The 13008-nt window shown below is 50.7% G+C and overlaps 1 protein-coding gene across 6 annotated transcripts in view; it reads right to left on the minus strand.

The window, feature by feature from the left end:
- The window catches only part of Sorcs2 (sortilin related VPS10 domain containing receptor 2), a 450334-nt gene that overhangs the window by 161752 nt on the left and 275574 nt on the right, over positions 1-13008 (minus strand). The window lies entirely within an intron of this gene.

The raw sequence follows: 13008 nt of genomic DNA on the forward strand, positions 1-13008 counted from the left end.
CACACGCACATGCACATATACGTATATAAAATAAATTAAATGTAATAAAAATGTTAACGATGGGGTCATTTGGGTTCCTTTGCAATTAGGACCCCAAATGTACAGTGTGAAGTACAGGAAAGTGGGTAGGGCTTCATCAGTGTAGAGGGCTGGTTAAACAACAGAAATAGGGACATACCTCAAAGCCCCCCATTCTGAAGAAACTTTCCTGGCTACAGACACGGGGCCCATGGCTGAGGAATCTATGTAAAGCAATGGGCTTAAGTGTGTAACTCACACATCCCATAAAGGCTGCTGGGCTCATGCCAGTTCACAGCTTTCCACAGCCCTGGAGTCAAGGACCAGAGTGGCCTTCCCGATGTCCAGTTTGTCACCATCAGATTTTACAGATTGTGTCTCTAATGGAGACAGTAGGCAGGTTGGCTGGATGAGATATGCAGGGCTGCAGGGACAATACACTGTCACAGGGGAGCCAGGCTTTATGGAGACAAACTGACTGTGGTTCTATTGGGACATGAAAGGCTGTGGGCAGAAGCTTTAAGAGCTCTACTGTGTGTGTGACCCTCCTACATGATGAAGCTCCACCCACTTTAGCCCTACATGATGAAGCTCCACCCACTTTAGCCCTACATGATGAAGCTCCACCCACTTTACTCCTCATGATGCCCTTGTCACTGAGTTTTTCCCTCACATCGTGTTTTCTAGGGAAAAGCATGAAAACACTTCAGTGCGTGGAAACGTTGGGGAAATAACACTTGCAGACACGGGAGAGGACCTTTGAGGTCACATGAGTTTGAATTCTGGATCTGTCATCACCCACGTATGAGTGTGACTCTTGACTCTTTCAATTCAGTTTCCGGGGAAAGTTCAGGAACACAGCTCACTTGCTCACAGAGCTGTGGTGGTCCCCTAAAGAGAAAGCTGTATGGACAATGTTGCTAGGCTGAGATTGGACACTTGGTACTAGAAAGTAGTATGGTAGGCTGGAGGTTTGGATGTGACAGCACCTACCCTCTCATATGGAAAGGACACAGGTCTCCAACCAGGCCTTCCTGTGTCCCCAGCAGTTGTCCTTTGGTGGCAATTGGTATTCCTGTGGACCTACTACCCATATCTCTGACACCACAGTCACACACACTCCATACCCTGTGTCCCAGTGTCTCTTCTAAGGACAAGAGTCATGGGACCTCAAACTCCCCTTCTCAGTGAAGTGCATTCCAACTGCAAAGACCCTGCTTCAGATGAGGTCCTGACAGCCTGGCAACTATGAGCATGAGGGAGCTCTCTCAGCCCCACCAAGTAGCAATGAGGCAAGTTCTCACCAGAAGATAGGGCCTGTATGGTAACGGGTGGATGAGGGAGAACAAGACAAATCCAGCGAGAAGCCTGGTTGTGACGGGGAGACATGGGCCACCTGTGAGCACCACTCTCATTGGGATCGAGTCTACAGCTGCCTCCCTGGTATCTCCCTCTGAACCCCCAATTACAAGCATCTTTATAGCAACCTTTCCACCATCAGGGCTCAAGACTAGTCCTTGCCACAGGTGAGAGATGTTGCTAACACCTGCTTGATTGTAGGGGAAGGAAGGACAGGAAAGATGCCATTTAGTTCACAGGTTTCCATAGGAACCAATGGGGACAACTCATCCATTGGAGGTGGGTGGGTCCCTAAGCCTCAAAGAAAGGGGTCTGGTAGTAGGACTAGGGACATGAACATCTAGTCTTGCTTGCTCTGTGAGCCTCTCCTGCCTCAGCTTTTCCTCCCTTAACCCATGTGAAACCTGCTGACCAAGGAGACATTGGTTTGTCATTGAAGCATCAAAGCTGTACTCTCCAAGGGAAGTAATACATTGGTGGCTGGGGTGCTTGTACTCCTGATAACAGACTTGGCTTGGGGGGACACGGGCTGACAGCCATGGCAACACACATGATCCTGAATGCCACCCAGGCCATATCCACAATCCTCTTGCCATGTGCTAGATCCAAGTGTTTTCCTTTCTTTTGACAGAGAGGCTATGCTTTGGCAAGACACAGCAGGCTTGGGATAATTAAGGCCTGAATCATGGCCTATCACCCAGCATCAGCCACCTGTCTCAGCCGTAGCCTAAACGTCTGACATGTAGCCTGGATGGCTTGGTATCCCCAGCTGGGTGGGCCTGGGGTCCATGCCCTGGCCCTTCCCAGCCTTGTGTTCTGAGTGTAGTCATCTGGTTGGCAGGGTTTAGATTTCAATATGTCTGTGTCCAAGTCCACTTTCAATACGATCCCCAGGCCTCTCTTAGCCACCATTTGACATTCTTTCTGTTCAAATGGGCCAGGCACTGCTGACATCTGATTTCAGACTCTTGAATCTTGTGACATGTGACCATCTTTCCAGGTAGAGCTCAAGGTGCTGTCACACAGACTTCCCCCCCCCCGCCCCCCATGAATGCTGCTTTTCTGGCCGGGACTACCTGCCATAAATGGTTGGGTCTGCCTCTCCACAGACAGCTCATCCAGGACCCTGGCACCCTGGGGAGTGACCCTGTTCCTCACCTGCTTTCCTTGTTTGGTAACTCACCTGCCCAACTCTGGTGCTAGAATGATCTCTGTCCTACTCCAGTATCCACCTGATTTCTCAAAAGAACAGTGTGTCCCCTGAACACACCTTCAACCCTGATCTCTGTACCTCTTTACCTAACAATGGTATGCCTCACTACTTGAAGAGTGGGGTCCTAAGTAAGAACTTGCTGAGACAGAACAGAAGCCACATGTGGCCTGGAATTAGCCAGTTTCCCCACAACCTCCCATCCATTATTAAGGCCGCCTCCCTCCCAGTCATTTATCCAGTACTGAGTCCCAAACGCTAGGCTGAGTGCTTACTGAGCACTGAGCACAGGGTAATCTCTCCCAGGACCTAGAGACTTGGGGGTGAGCAGAAACCACACAGAAGCTCCGTCCTCCCAGAGTTAGGCATTAACCAACCAAAGCACATCAGCACCAGGTGTCGAACCCTGAGTAAGGCCAAGTTCCAGGGATGGCCGAGGAGGAGGCTTGGCTTGTTTAGTTGCTTGTTTTGAGAGAGCTCTCTCACTCTGAAGTCCAGGTTACCCTAGAAAAACACTATGTAGTCCAGAATTGCCTCAGTCTGGCAGTGATCCTCCTGCACCGGGTTCTGGAATACTGGGTTGACAGATATACTGCTATGCCTGATTTCACATAATGCAGTGGTAGAGCTTTGTGTTGCTGTAAGAGAAACATCCAGGGCAGCCACAGCCCTGGATGTGGTGTGGTGTGGTGTGGTGTGGTGTGGTGTGGTGTGGTGTGGTGTGTTGACTCGCCCACTATCCCTAGCCACCACCGAAACTAGAAGCCCAGCTTCCACCTGCTTCCAGGTCCCTGGTGTCCTGAAGCAGTTCCACTTCCAGTATTGTTCATACCAGGCCCACTGTCACTGCCTCTAGGGTAACACTGCTGTTCAGGGCCCTGGTGATCTGCCTTCTACCTTGGGTTTCCAATGTCATCTACTGTTATTCCCCAGGAATATTACAATCCTTAGGCTTCTGTTTACTAAGCTTCTGGAAAGTTCCATGGACACTCTGCCCTAGAATGTTTGAACCTGCTGTTCTATCCCTGTTGGACTCTATGGCCTAATGGTCTGGAATGCCCCAGGTTGATCCAGGCTCTCCCCAACATGTACCCCTTGACACCCCATCCTATGTTGGTTATATCACTTCAGGGATCATGCTTCCCTCTAGGCTGGGGCTCTGTGGAACACACACCCTGCCTCCTTGTTCATCTCTTGATCAGCTACAGACTATTTGCCATGATACCTGGCTGGGCTCTGACTCCTTAGGCTCCTGTCCCAGAATGTCTCTGGGTACTTGCTTTTGGTCATTGTATACATGTCACTAATAGTAACCTTTCTTTTTTATATCTTAATATCATGAAAATGAATGAACTGTTGTCAGAATGGCAGCTGACTGACCCCAAGGCTGGAAGAGCATGCCTGGCAAGCTGTCCATCAAACCTAGCATGGAAACCATACACGCCATATGCCAGGGGCTCAGGACTGTTTGGTAAGAGAATCAAGGAAATAAATCTATAGTTGACAGCAACACTAGAATGTCTTCATGAGCATGGGAGCCCCATCGCTAGTGGGGGATGGGGGAGTACCTTTATGTAATGAAGCTGAGGAAGCTTTGATTTGGCACAGCCTAGCCAGTTCCCATTAAAGCTGGCTCCGGACTGTGGTGGCCTCACTGTAGGAAGCTAATGATGACAGTAATGAGACCCCCACATAGAACCAATCTCCACACAGCCCTGTTTAATAGTATGGTTTAATGGACCAGGCTACTGTCCTGCCACAGAATGGGTTGGGTAGGAAAGAACTCCTCGTCTATAGGGTGGGTTCTCCTCCCTACCCAGCCCTGCCTGAGGGATTATATCAAGCATGGGCTTGGTTTCAGCATGAGGCCTAGGTCTCTGGGATCAGCTTCCTCTCATACCCTCAGAGAAGGACATGCCATCATCTGCTGTGGCCTCTACAACTCTGTTTTCCTGACCAGGTCACTCAGCTACCACTTCCTTCTGGAAGCCTGCCCTGAGTGTCCCCACCCTTCAGGTGGGGAGGTGCTCCTTTTAATCATCTCAGACCCATCCTTCTTGTCCTGAAATATTCCACAGGCCCGCTGACCCTGTGTTTGTGACTATAGCAGTGAGCCCAAGGTACTCCCAAGGGGGAACAGGAGCCAGAGAGCCAAGTACCCCTTTGCTGGAGATGCAATATCCAGCCCCCTATCATTCAGGGTCTAGGACCTCAGGTCTCCCTCCAAGGCTGGATCTTACTCCCAAGCTATGGAGCTTGTAAGGATTGGGGATGAGACAGGAAGAGAAAATGACATTTGGTGACCTGCACAGTGATGACTCCTATCTCACTAACACCCCCAAAGCAGCATGTGCCAGACCTGAGGAAGAGTGTGGCCATGGTGAGCAGCCAGGGTCACCGTAGTGAGGACCGCCTATCCTGCACATGGGATACAGGGTCTCCACTCCTAGTATTGGGGCAGGCTTCCTCCCATCCACAGAGGATGCTGTCAGCTTGGTATGTGATGCCCTAGGGACTCTAGTTCAAGGCAGAAAACCTCCTGGGAGGAAGAAATGGGCTCACTCCACATTCTCTCCTTAGATGATGTCCCAGCTGCTTGGCCTACTTCAGATCAGCAACAATCACCATTTAAAGCACATTAAAGTAACCTGGACAGGGGCAACCCTCATGAGTTCATCAGAGGAATTCTGGCAATACTGAGATTTGAGTGGAAAGATGACAACTGGGGAAAACAGAGGCCCTGAACCCTCACTGAGAGACACTGTACCTTCATGAAAGGGGAAAGCTATGAAGAAGCTTTTTGTGACAGAAAGTGTGGACTGTGGCCAGGGGAAGCAGGTAGGAAGGCTCTACCTGAGGCAGGGCAGGGCTACCTGCCTCCTGCACCCAGCTTGTCATTTGGGACCCCAGGCCCTCTCCTCTGCCTAACTGCTCCCTCTCTGGGACACAGCTTCACTTTGGTTCTGTGCCTCACTAGCCCTTTTGCCTGAGATGCCTATAGTGTCCCCACCTAGCTGAGGCTCAGGAAGAAGCAGTGAATTCTGGGAAAGCACTGTGTCCATACGATCTTACTATGGTCTCTACAAAGCTTATAAGTGGGTGAGAGGATGGGCAGGTGGATGGGTAGGTAAACTGGCATGCAGATGAATCGATAACGAATAAGTGGTATGCAGGTGATTGAGTAGTTGAGTGGATTATGAAGAGTGGGGGATGGGTGGACAGACTGGTGGGTGGTGAATGGATGATGGGTAGAAGGAAGATGGATAAAGAGTAGAGTGAAGATAGATGGGAGGATAGATTAGGTAGTAGATATGTTGATGGTGGATGAGTAGAAAAAGGGATGAATGGTTGAATGGATGGATGGATAAATGAATAGATGGATGGATGGAAGGATGGAAGGAAGGATGGATGGATGGATGGATGGATGGATGGATGGATGGATGGATGGATCAGTGGATGGGTAAGGAATAGATAAGTGAATATGTTTGCAGATGGAAACGGAGAATGGGTGGAGGGTGGACAGATAGACAGCTGAGGTTAGATGAATGGATGATGCAGGCACTGCGTGGATAGTCTGACTTGCTGTGTGACCCTGGTGTGGTTGTTTGCATTAGAATGTCCCCTATAGGTTCATATGCTCGGATGCTTAGTCACCAGGGGGTGGCAATATTTGAAGAGGCTTGGCTTTGTTGGAGTAGGTGTGGCTTTGTTAGAGGAGCTGTGTCACTGAAGGTGGGCTTTGAGGTCTCAGGAGTCCACGCCAGTCTAGAGTTCTATCTCTGTCTCTCTTCCTGTCTCTGTCTGTCTCTGTCTCTCTCTCTGTCTCCTCTCTCTCTCTGTCTGTCTCTGTCTCTCTCTCTGTCTCCTCTCTCTGTCTATCTCTGTCTCTCTCTCTGTCTCCTCTCTGTCTTCTCTCTCTCTCTCTCTCTCTCTCTCTCTCTCTCTCTCTCCAGTACCATGCCTGCCTGCATGCCACCACACTGCCTGCCATGACGATAATGAACTAAACTTCTGAAACTGTAGACAAGCTAAATGCTTTCTCCTCTGAGGGTTGCCTTCACGATGGTGTCTCTTCACAGCAATAGCACAGTGACTAAGACACCTAGGAATCCCACTGGGCCTATTTCCTCATTTGGTGTAAGAGGAGGTGGCATTTCCCTCCTGGCCACCTGCCCATGGAGATGGGATCTACTGACTGTGACCTCACTACATCATGGTGACCTCTGACTTTCACTCCCTTTTCAAATAGCTGAATATCAAGACTCACCAATAACAACTGCCATCTCTCTTGTGACAGGCTCCCAGGAGACCACTGGCCGTGCCTGCCATCTTCCCACAGATGTTGGGTAGCGGCAAGGGTACATTGCCAGGCAGCCCTGTGGTGAGAAGCAGCTGAGTGCTTTGGGGGAATCACAAGCCCTGCTGAGACTGTGATCACCTGGGGTACTCTGCAGACAGTCGGGGACCTCGCTGCAACCCAACAACATTGTCAGAATCACGGGGTGGGTCCAAGACTCATGTATCAGAGCTCTCAGGGAGACAGTGTGCAGCCAGCACTGGGGAGAGCCCAGCTTGACTCACCAGCCTTGGGGAGTGTGATGGAACACAGGCGCTTGGAGAGTGGACAGGACTGAACTCTGAATGGGACTTGTCAGGTGGGTGTCATGCATGGCTTGCCATTCCCATCAACTCTCAGCTTGGAATCAGGATATCCCCTGATGACTCTCACAGCAGGCAGCACTGAGGACCATGGCTGTGAGATTCACTCCTGAGCTTTGGGCCTGTCATTCAGACCCTGGGTTTGACTTGTGTCATCACCATCACCATTATCTTTATCACTAACACCACCATCATCACTTCATCACCAGCATCTCCTTCACCAGCACCACCACCACCATCATTTCATCACCACTATCACCATCATCACCACCGTTATTGTCACCATCATTGCGACATGGAACACCCACCATCAGACTCCACCCTTCTCATTATAGGCAACACTCAAATATACCTTTACAACACCTTGTCACGGGAGAGTTGGTTATCTCCCATCTCACGGATGAGTATATGGTAGTTCAGAGAAGTTAACTGACTTGTCCCAGGCCACACAGCGACTCGGTGGAAAAGCAAGGATCCCAACAGTGACAAACCCGATATCACAGATGAGGCTTTGAAGGTGCAATGTCCCCGCTCAAGCCCTGGCTCTCAGGGAACAGCCTGAGCTTTCTATAATCCAGCCACCATACAGCAATCACTTGAGGCGCTGTCCATGGGTGGAAGGCTGTGCTCGGGAGGACTGAGAACCTGAGCATGTGATGGACAAAGATGTGGGGCAGGCAGTGTGGGGAGCACAGCTGTGTGCTCACACTGGGGTAGATCTGCAGGCCTTGGGGCTCAGATCTGGCTCCTGAAGCCACGGGCTGGTACAGCTCTGGGAAGCTGAAGCTTGAAGCTAGCCTTGTTCCACCTGCAGTGAGGGAAGCATCTCTGGCCCCACAGAGTAGGCACCTGCATGGTGGAAGGCACCGAAGACAGGCTCCCAGTGCCATGCCAGCAAGGGACTTAAGAGAATGTGGGGTGGGGAGCTACTTATTGGGATGTAAAGTGAATAAATTAATGATGATGAGGAGGAGGAGGAGGAAGAGGAGGAGGAGGAGGAGGAGGAGGAGGAGGAGGAGGAGGAGGAGGAGGAGGAGGAGAATGATGCGGGGTGACTCAGTTGAGATCACAAGCTGCTGCTCTGTCCCCAAAGGACAGTGCTGAGTTTGGGTGATGAGGACGCTGTCCCAGGCATCCATGACATTTCTGTCATGTCCATTCCTGTGGACAGCCCTAGAGGACTCTCCAAAGAGGGTACTGAGAGTTGGACAGTATTGACCTTTCTGTTCTCCAGAGCGCTTATCTGTGGGAGGAACCCCAGTGGCCTTGCTGGGACGTGGCCCGAGGGTACAGCTGGGGACTCAGCAACTCCAGCAGCTGAGAACCATGCTTCCTTAAGACTATGACTTGCATCCACCAGGTCTGCAAAGAGCATGCCAATGTCATTTCAAGTGCATGGCTGCTGTAAGGAGCAAGTTATATTACCCTCTGTGGGGGGCGGGGGTGGGCGAGCATCCTCCCTTCAGTATTTCCTGTATGTTCTATAGTGAGCCTGTGTGTTTATAAAAGAACAAAATACAAACTCGACAAGTGCCTGCTGGTCTCGAGCACAGGGCCCGTGGGATGGCAGTGGCATTAAAATCAGCGGAAATGAGAAAACTCTAGCTTCGAGCTCCCTAAAGATGCTGCCATCCCATCCTCACCATGGCAGAGGGAAGTCTATGTGCTGGGGCCTGGGGAAATGTCATGCCTTTCCCTGGCATCCTGGGGGAGCCACCAACTTTACACTGTGAAGAGAGGAGATTGGTATAGTTCTCCTGCATTAAGAGAGAAGTGTTGGGGGAACAGAGACTGAGCTGGGAAGGTAAACACTGACTTCCTGGTGGTGGGAGGGCTCCCAGTGGAAGAAAAGCCAGCCTTGCTCTGACACAGAATATTCAGGCCTGTGCACCAGATCACAGAGAGCATAGTGGGGTGGGGCATGTGGGCCTGACACACAGTTAGAAGCTAATGAGGGTCACCCTCAGTACTAGAGTCCAGGCCTGTGTGCCATTTCCACTCTGTGGAGGACCCTGACCTGGAACACTGATACCTCAGGTGCCTGGCCCTCAGCCAGAAGTGAAGCTGTCGTTGAGGCTGGGCTACACATATCCATAGTTGGGCTACTGTCAGCCCCAGCTCCCCCTTCCCCCATGTCTGCTTCCCTCTCGCAGGCTAGCCCCCTGGCCAGCCTCTCTGTCTCTTTGTCTCTCTGTCTTTCAGCTTTTGCTTAGCTTTTAGCTTCTCACCAATCCCATAAAATATGGTCAGAGTACAGATTCAGGCACTCCTATGGAAGTGACACCCCCACAAACCCTCACTCCACAATAAACAACTGAACCCATGACACTGATGGACGACCAATCTGCCCACATGACCCTCCACTGCCCCAAATCCCCCTTGCACTAAGACTCAGGCCACCTTGTTAGTGAGACACTCAAGACTCTCTGCCTTGCCCCCATCCCGGAACCAATGGGAGTGCCCTCCATGTTCCTAAACAGCCTCGTCCCTTAGAACACAAGGGTTTTGGTTGTACCTTCTCTGACAGGGCACATTTCCCCCTAGCAAACATCCCACAGTGACAGTCACAAAAAGTCCCCGCCTATCCAGCCTGCAGAGCCTTCTCCAACTTCTCCAGCCATGACAACTCTTCCATGGAGATTGGTCGTCTTAGAGAATTCAGATGTCACTTGACAGTGAAGCCGTTTGTATCCATTTTGCTGATCTAGCCAGGAAAATTTCAAACTGTACAAACCTTATCCAGTTCACTGTGGACCGGCGTAAATGCCCCTGTGCACCCTTGACGAATGAGCAAATGCTGGTTTAAAAACACTGAATAAAGACACCAGGGCATGGGTCGGCCGTGGGTTCCCAGATCTCCTGGTGATGAGGTCCTTGCTGGAAGTTTCCTCCTACCTGTCTGCAGACTTCCAGTGCCTCATGGGGAAGCAGATTTCACAGCAGGCTGGTGAGCACGGGGCCCCCACTGAAAGATTAATCAGGCCATTTGTATGCACACAGCAGTGACCCAAGGCAGCAAATGAGAACGGCAGCATCACCCCAGATCTGCCAAACTTTCCCTCTCACCATTTCTAAATTCAATAAGCACAAATCACTGGCCTCATCCCCCAAAGTTAAACAACAGATTCCTTTGCTGATCTCCAACATGTACAGTTCCAGCCAGGACAAGGTATAAGCTCAGCCCGCTAATCCCTGAAACCCTTGAGTTCAAAGCCTCCCCTGCCCCACACTAGAGATCCCAACACACACACACATACACACACACACACACACACACACACACACACACACACACACGCACACGCACGCGCACACACACACCCCTCACACATGAAGCACCTACTGTGTGTTGGTATCTCTTCTGACAATCCCTGCTCAAAACATGTGATTTGAGCTCTAGAAGCCCTCTCACTGGCCCCTTACCCCACAGTCAGCTGTAGCATTACATCCTAGATTAAAAACCCATGCCCTCACACAAGGCTATTTCCTTTGAATGACCAGGCTGTGCAGGCCATCCTAATGACTCAGGGATGAGGGTTCTGAAACCCATGTTCCTAGAATCTTTTATTCAGAAAGATGCTCCGCCATGATGTCAAGACTGAGTCACGAGGCCAGTTTCCTTGGTCAGGTGCCTGGCCACTACCTCCCAGTGCTGGGTCATGTACTACCAGTGATTCAGTTTCCCTGTGTGCTTACTGGGTCACTGTCCCACTGCTATCCTGTAAGAGGCACAGACCGAAGGTCAGCACTCTCAGCCCCACAGCACTTGAAACCCCCATCTTTAATGATCCTTGCTTTCTGCCTGTTCTATGTAGGAAGAAGCTGAGGTCCTGGAATGTAGGTCACTTGCTTGGGACTCCTCTGAGTTGTCATGAGGATGGCATGATGGGCAGTTTGACCCAGTGGGTGCCCGCTCTAAGCAATCATTTCCTATTCCACTCAACAGCCGTTCCAGGCAGACACAGGATCAACAGTGGCCTGTCCACTCAGTTCCCCTCAGTGCCAGAGATGATGCTGGGTACAGTCCCTGAGACGCAAAAGAAGTAGGTCTTCCCCTGGAAGTCTCTGAGGTGGCAAGAGCAGGTATGTGGGCTTCAGGGACCTATATGGTACACAGGAAGACAGGATGTCAGAGGGTAATGAGGACGGTCACGTTTCTGTCTGATTTCCTATATACCAGTGACTGCTATCCCACTGTCATCCAACAAGAACATAAGACAAAGTGTGGCATTCCTTAGTGCCACAGCCATTGAAGCCAAACTTTAGATGACAATAGCCTTCTGCCCATTCTGTAGAGGAAGAAACTGAGGCCAAAGAATCACAGCTCAGTTCCTGGGTAGGGAACTAAGATGAATGTAGGCTCCCCACTGACTGTTCTGCGGGCTCCTGGCCTGCAATGGCTGCTCTGCATTGGCGGCCTGTTTAGATCTCAAATCCCCTAGAAAAGAGGCTTCTGAGGTGTCTATGAGTGTGTCCAGAGGTTTAACTGAGGAGAGAAGACTTACTCTGACTGTGGCTGGTACAGCTCCAGGGGCTGACATCCTACACTGAACAAAAAGGAGAAAATGCATTCAACACTGGTATTCAACTCCCTCTCTGCTGACTGCTGACACAGGTGGCCAGCTGTCTCATACTCCTGCCACCATGTCTTTGGACTGTCCCCTCAGACTGTAGAGTCAAACAAAACCCTTTCTTCCTAAACTTGCTTCTTGTTAGTTGCTTCTTGCCTCTCTGATTACAACAAAGAGAGAAGTCATACAATGTCTTCCCATCTCAGTTACTGGAGCCCAGAAAGTGCAGAGCACAGAGCCAGATTCAAATGCCCTCTGGCGTCTCCTCCCAAGCCTTCCTAGAAAGCTCACTTTTATTCCCCAGAACCATGTACCAGGACAGGTGAGTAGCCCATCAGATTCTAGCTGCATCTAATAGCCACAGGACACAGGGAAATGGAGGCAGGAAGAGCATCAATCCCAGTGGTCTGTTATCTTGGGGGTGATGAGACTAGTCAGATACATGATCTGGTGACCCAGGGCATGGGGCTTGATGCTGAGGCTTCTGGAAAGCTCCTGGGTCCCATGGGTGGGTCATGACTCAGTGACACTGAACTTAAGTACCATGCCTGAGGGTCAGGGCTGCACCCCTGTAGGATGACCACCGGCTGTGGGGTCAGAGGACAGGTACCATGCCCTAGGTGTGCTCTACAGCATCCCCAGCAAGGTCACTGATAGGACCCTCTAGTATGCAACACCACCAGAATCCCAATTCCAATTCCATCTCTCCCTGTCGCCACCGTTCCTACGTTGGTACCTCATGGCAGCCCTTTCGTTCCTGGAATACTGATTGTAGCCATTCAACATTTTTCCTGCTAATCATACAGCATTTGCAGCCATCATACAGAGAAGGGTCTCGGTGACCAGGCTGGCAGCCTCGAAGTCAGCTGTACGTTGGTCACTAAGAGGGGATGGGGAGGAATCTGGATGAAGGAGCTGATCATGCTGGAGCGGTCAGTGGTCTCCTGCTCCTCCCCTGGGGACTCCTGCCTGGCCCTTTTCACATTCCGATAGGAAGAAGTCCCCCTCGCAGGGAGGGAAAACTTGAGGCAGTAATTATTTTATTAGGACGGAAATTATGAATAATTCAATTTGGGGAGAGAAGTACCACTGATTGAATGTTGTTTCCTTGAGCCTGACATCACCTCTCGCTAATTTCCTTTGACATTTCTGGCAGGGTATCCTGAAGAAGGTTCTGGAATACTTGAGATG

The sequence above is a fragment of the Arvicanthis niloticus genome, chromosome 7, assembly GCF_011762505.2.
Source record: "Arvicanthis niloticus isolate mArvNil1 chromosome 7, mArvNil1.pat.X, whole genome shotgun sequence".
Taxonomy (NCBI): domain Eukaryota; kingdom Metazoa; phylum Chordata; class Mammalia; order Rodentia; family Muridae; genus Arvicanthis; species Arvicanthis niloticus.